The 6,750-nt window shown below is 41.6% G+C and overlaps 1 pseudogene; it reads left to right on the forward strand.

Annotated features, from left to right (window-relative positions):
- Positions 1–1,733: 1,733 nt before the first annotated feature.
- On the forward strand, positions 1,734–6,503 carry LOC103673223 (annotated as a pseudogene).
- Positions 6,504–6,750: the final 247 nt, after the last annotated feature.

The raw sequence follows: 6,750 nt of genomic DNA on the forward strand, positions 1-6,750 counted from the left end.
TTTACCCATCATCTCTACTTATTTTCCATGAGTTGGAACTTAATCCTATAGCTTTGCTTTTCCTTCCGAGAAGGACTGGGAAGTGAAGGCTTAGCTGGGAGAGGATGGTGAACTAGCAGTTTCTACCATAGACCATATAATGCAATTTGGGTATTTTCCAATTAAACACTCTAAGTACAATGAGATGTTACAGAAGTCACAAGTGGTTTATTGGCTGTAACTTTCTTATATTCAATGTCGAGTATTTTGCAAGTGATGATCAGGCTAGAGTTACATTAAGAACTGAGTTTGAGGTAAACTCAGTTGCATGGATTTACCAGGGCGCATGCCCTGGTGAGTATAGTCTCTATACTTACAACCCAGAAGTCAGGTCTACAACTGAAAAGTTCTTCTAACTGAGACAACCAAGCAGCTAATTTCTTTTGAAAACAAAACTTACAAGTTTGCTCCGCACAATGAGTTTAATATATTTTCACACATATTAGATAGTATTCTTTTGGTAACAAATAATAGAAACTGACTCTAGTTTGTTTACAGGGGAAGGATGAATTATTAGAAGTGTTTCAGCTGTACCTCAGGACTCAAGGTAATGTGTAGCTGACTGGGCCTCTGGAACAGACTAAAACTTGGACGCACAGTGGACAGTGGCTATTCGTGGCTTCTTGGTCCACATAGAGTCCCTCTAGCTACCCAGAGATAGTCTGAGGCTCTCCTTCGATTGGCACATTTATTAGCCTTGTTGGGTTAGTGGTCCACGTTGGTCAATCAGCAAAGGATAAGGCTAGGTCAAATCTTATCATTATGACAGCGAGCAGCTACCTCTGAGCCCTGCAGATTTGGAGGGTTACAGGTAGAGAGAAATAGTTTGCAGCAAAGGGGAGGCTAGACAGGCATCTCAATAGGCATGTCCTCTACCCATGCATACATGGGGGGTTGTCATAAGCAGAATGAAGTTTAAATAATGTGGCTATGATGCCTGTGACACTCAGACTAGGAACAGGATGCAGTGAGGTTGGGGGAGCAACTATGTCTTCCTCAAGACTGTTTTGGTTATAATTGAAACCCATCCTAAAGCTCCAAAGCATGTCACCTGAGATTTTTAATATGTGAAGAAGGCTTTCATGTGCACAGGATCACCTACAGTTACTTGTCTTAATTACCACTCAAGTTGTTAAAGTTGTAGTATTTTTTAAATACCTTGTTTTTTAGAGCAATTTAAAGTTCACAGCAAAAGTGAGCAGAAGGTACAGAGATTTCCCATCAGCCCCCCGGTCCCACATTTGCATGGCCTCCACCATTATCCACATCACATGCCATAGTCCATTCATTACCACTGATGTACCTGCACTGACACGTCGTCGCCCAAAGTCCATAGTCTACCTGGGTATAGCTCAGTCCTGGTTTGTATGTTCTGTGGGTTTGGACAAATGTATAATGACGTGTATCTACTATCAAGGATCATACAGAGCATTTTCACTTCCCTAAAAATCCTCTGGGCTCCACTTACTCATCCTTCCCTCCTCCCTAACTTTTTAGTGTCTCCATGAATTTGCCTTGTCCAGAATATCATATAATCGGAAAATACAATATGCAGCCTTTGTAGATACAACACAAAAAGCACAAACCATGAAAGAAAGAACAACCTGATTTTAAAATAGGCCATGGACCTTTTCACAACACGTTTGCCACAAGAACACAGGTGTCATGAAAACCACTACTAAACCTAAACCAAAATGGGAAAGGAAAAGACTCATATCAACATCATCGTCATTGGACATGTGGATTCAGGCAAGTCCACCACTACTGGTCATCTGATCTACAAATGTGGTGGGATCAACAAAAGAACTATCAAAAAGCTTGAGAAGGGGGCTGCTGAGATGGGAAAGGGCTCCTTCAAGTATGCCTAAGTCTTGGATAAACTGAAAGTTGAACATGAATGTGGCGTCACCATTGATATCTTCCTGAGGAAATTTGAGACCGGCAAGTGTTATGTGACCATCACTGATGTCCCAGGACACCAAGACTTTATCAAAAACGTGATTACAGGCACATCTTAGGCTGACTGTGCCATCCTGATTGTTGCTGCTGGTGCTGGTGCTTTTGGAGCAGTTATCTGTAAGAACGGGTGGGAGTATGCCCTCCTGGCTTACACGCTGGATGCGAAACAACTAATTGTTGATGTTAACAAAATGGATTCCACTGAGCCACCCAATAGCCAGAAGAGATATGAGGAAATCATTAAGGAAGTCAGCATCTACATTAAGAAAACTGGCTACAGCCTTGACAGAGTAGCATTTATGCCAGTTTCTGGTTGGAATAGTGACAGCATGCTGGAGCCAAGTGCTAATGTGCCTTGGTTTGAGGGATGGAAAGTCACCTGAAAAGATGGCAAAGCCATTGGAACCACAATGCCTGAAGCTCTGGATGGCATTCTGTCACCAACTCGTCCAACTGACATGCCCTTACATCTGCCCCTCCAGGATGTCTACAAAATTGATGGTATTGGTACTGTCCCTGTGGGCTGAGTGGAGACTTGCTTTCTTAAACCTGGCATGGTGGTCACCTTTGCTCCAGTCAATGTTACAACTGAAGTCAAGTGTGTTGAAATGCACCATGAAGCTTTGAGTGAGGCTCTTCCTGGGAACAATGTGGGCTTCAAGGTCAAGAACATATCTGTCAAAGATGGTCAGCATGGCAGTGCGGCTCGTGACAGCAAAAATGACCCACCCATAGAAGCAGCTGGTTTCATGGCTCAAGTTATTATCCTGAACCATCCAGGCCACATGAGTGGTAGATATGCACCTGTGCTGGATTGTCACACAGCTCACATTGCTTGCAAGTTTGTTGAGCTAAGGAGATTGATTGTTCTGGAAAAAAGCTGGAAGAAGGCCCCACATTCTTGAAATCTGGTGATGCTTCCATCATTGATACGGTTCCTGGCAAGCCTAAGTGTATTGCGAGCTTCTCTGATTATCCTCCCTGGGGCCGTTTTGCTGTTTGTGACGTGAGATAGGCAGTTTCTGTGGGTGTCATCAAAGCGGCGGACAAGAAGGCAGCTGGAGCTGGCAAAGTCACCAAATCTGCCCAGAAAGCTCAGAAGGCTAAACGAATATTATCCCCAACACCTGCCACCCCAGTCGTAATCAGTGGTGGGAGAGCATCAGAACTGTTTGTGTCAATTGGCCATTTAAGTTTAATAGTAAAAGACTGGCTAGTGACAACAGTGCATCGTAAAAGCTTCAGAAGGAAAGGAGAATGTTTTGTGGAGCATTTGTGTGTGGTGTGTGGGGTGTGTGTGTGTGTGTGTGACAGTTTTAAGTTATTAGTTTTTTAAAATGAGTACTTTTTCATGGAAACAACTTGACCAAAAATCTGTCACCGAATTTTGAGACTCATTAAAACAAAAGTTTAATGAGAAAACTGTGTCTTCTTTTGGCCCACACTGTAACCTCATGGAATACTATTCAGGTAAAAGATTAGAAGTCGCCTGTTACCTATTTCTGGTGTTATCTTATGCTGAAACTCAGAATTTGGGTTAACATTTTTTTTACTGGTGGGAATTTTTTGTGGTTTTTTTCACCTTGCCTAAGGGAAAGAAATCATCTGTGTAAGTACATAGTAAAAAGCTATGGGGTTGCCTGGGTGGCTCAGTCAGTTAAGTGTCTGCCTTTGGCTCAGGCCACGATCCCAGGGTCCTGGGATCGAGTCCTGCATCAGGTTCCCTGCTCAGCGGGGAGTCTGCTTCTCCCTCTCCCTCTGCCTGCTGCTCCCCCTGCTTGTACTCTTTCTCTGTCAAATAAATAAATAAAAGTCTTTTTTAAAAAAGTATGGGGAAAGGGGATCTGTTGGTGCAACAGATCATAGCTTAGAACAGATAGGCAAAGAGTAACACCATAAGATAGCTTATAAAAAGGTTAAATTCTATAATACTAAAGTCAATGTGCTGCACGTAAAATCTTGTATTCCATCAATATTGAGGAAATTTGTTGATACCAAAAAAAATGGGCCAAAGACTTTAACAGATACTTCACCAAAGAAGATATATACATGGCTAAGCATATGAAAAGATTCTCCACATCATGCATCACGAGGGAAATTCAAATTAAAACAACAATGAGATATTGCTACACACTTATTAGAGTGGTCAAAATCCAGAACACCTACAACACCAAATGCTGGTGAGGATGTGGAGCAACGGGAACTCTCACTTAACATTGATGGCAATGCAAAATGGTACAGCCAAGTTGAAAGACAGTTTGGCAATTACTTATAAAACTAAACGTACTCTTACCATATGATCCAGCAATCATGCTCCTTGGTATTTACCCAGCACGCACGTTTTTATAACAGCTTTATTCATAATTGCCAAAACTTGGAAGCAATCAAGATGATCCTCACCAGGGAATAAAGAAACTATAATACATCCCAAAACTGGAATATTATATAGCAGTGAAAAGGCAATCGACCTATCAAGGCATGAATAGACATGAAGGAAACTTAAATGCATATTATTGAGTAAAAGAGGCCAATCTGAAAAGTTGTAATATTTAAAAACTCAGGTTCTTCCAACGCCTTTATGTTTAATTCACAAGTCTTACCGTTATTTATGTCTAGTAATTTTTATGTTAAAATAATATTAATCACTTTCATTTTTTTGTCCAATTAATGTCAAATTGACTAAGTTTAAGTAGTAAGTCCTCCTAAGTTATTAGCCCTACTTAGGAACTTATTATTTAATTCTCTAAAACATTTTAAGTGCATTTAAAATTAAAATATATGTTTCTCGGAAACACTTCAAGCATCCAATGTGGCAAACTTATAAAACTGACAACTGAAATCTTTCTAAGCCTTTAAGCAATTATTAAAATTTCATAAGCCTAGTGAAAGAGGTTTCTTAAGATTCATGGTGGATGACTACCAAATGTTTTCTAGTGTTAATTCTCCCCTCTTTGTCTTTAGTTAAAACCCCTGCACTTTTGCTGGACATATGTCTGCCCAACAATAGACTGTATTTCACAGCCATCTGTGGCCATGTGACTAAGTCGGGGCCAGTGGGATGTGAGTAGATATGACGTATGCTACAACCAGATCATTGCCTTTCAGACACTTGCAGCAGAGCCACTTCTTTCCCACTTCCCTTGGGTGTGGTGGTGAGCCAGTATCAACCACACTGATGAAAATAACACAGGCCATGTCAGAGCCAAAGGAGAGAAGGAACCCTCTCCCTAGAAGACCTCCCATAGCAAAGCTGCTTGGCCTACAGCTGTGAACCGCTCGCTACTGACTTCTATCATCTTTAAGTGATTATACTTTGGGGTTAGACTGTACCCTAATAATACAACGTTCAAAGACTTCCTACAAACTTAATTGATGATGTCTTCTTAAACATTCCAAATTGAAACTGCATGTTCAATATGCCAGGTTCTCTAATATGTTAGATTTTCTTCAATGTGTCAAGTTCTCTATTTTTATTTATTTGGGGGGAAGGGCAGAGGAAGAGGGAATCTTAAGCAGGCTCCACGCCTGACACGGGGCTCAATCTCACAACCCCGAGATCATGACCTGAGCTGAAATCAAGTTGGATGCTTAACCGACTGAGCCACCCAGGCACCCCTGTTTCAAGTTCTTTAAATAACACACTGATTATCATGATGATTCAACACTTGCTCCTGAAGTTACCATGAAAAGAATGCCATATTTCATGGGATCGAAGATGCCTTCAATTATAAAGTATAACGTTCTTTTAATGACACCACCATTCTAATTGTTTGATGCTGTTGATACAGAATGCATTCCAAATTCCAAGATGTTAAAATTGAGAAAATGTAGCAATATTCTGATTTTGATTCAGCTCACCATCTATAGTGATCTGCAATTTTCCTAGGGTTGCAAAGTCACTTACCCAACCAAGAGGAGGTGATTTACTGTGGTAGGCCAACTGAGTCTAGTAGTGGAAGATTCGGGATTTTAAAGTAGTTACAGATTCAAGTTCTTGGTAGGGAAGTGAAGACGGCACCTGGCTGTGGGTGCTTGGTATGTCTAACCTGAGCCGTTGTGACTCCCAGTCGGAATATTAGAGCTGGAATCTGTCTGCCCTGCCAAAAGGGAGCTCTGTGTCCATACCTTTCACCTGGAATCTAGTTTCATAACACAGTCTCATGTGTTTTCTGGGTGGCTTTCAAGTTTCTCCTTTAACCTAGTTTAATTGAAGCTTCTTTCAACCTCTTTCCACCTGATCTGAGTCGGCATACCCCATATATACTTCCAGGCTCATGCCTGTTCATACACACAGCAGACTGCAGCCAATCTGTTTGCTGTAAGATTAGGGTTAATTGAATGCTGTCTGTAACTCTCTTTTTGTAGCTTGTATTTTTGCCTATCTCATTGACCATCAGTCTGTAATTATTGCAGTGAAAAGGCCAAAACGGGGATTTATTGCAGATTTCAGACTATCTCCTAGAAGCCAGGGACAGGATGTGCCATTGGGTCTTCTGAGGAACTAGATGTGACATTTTTTGGTTTATCTGGGATTGCGTGTTTCTGTTTTTGCTCTGCTCATGAAGTGTCTGATCCTGCCCCCCTTCCCTCTACCCCACCTTATCTCTCAGAGACAAGTGCTCTCTGCTTCCCCTTGCCCACCGTGGAGAACGGCTAGCCCATAGCATAGAATGCTCTGAGGACAAACCTGCTACATTCAAGTGACCACCAACACTGACCCTCATCTCTCATTTGAAATCTGCCTTGAATCCA

The sequence above is a fragment of the Ursus maritimus genome, unplaced genomic scaffold (genome assembly GCF_017311325.1).
Source record: "Ursus maritimus isolate PB19 unplaced genomic scaffold, ASM1731132v1 scaffold_4, whole genome shotgun sequence".
NCBI classification, from domain to species: Eukaryota; Metazoa; Chordata; class Mammalia; order Carnivora; family Ursidae; genus Ursus; species Ursus maritimus.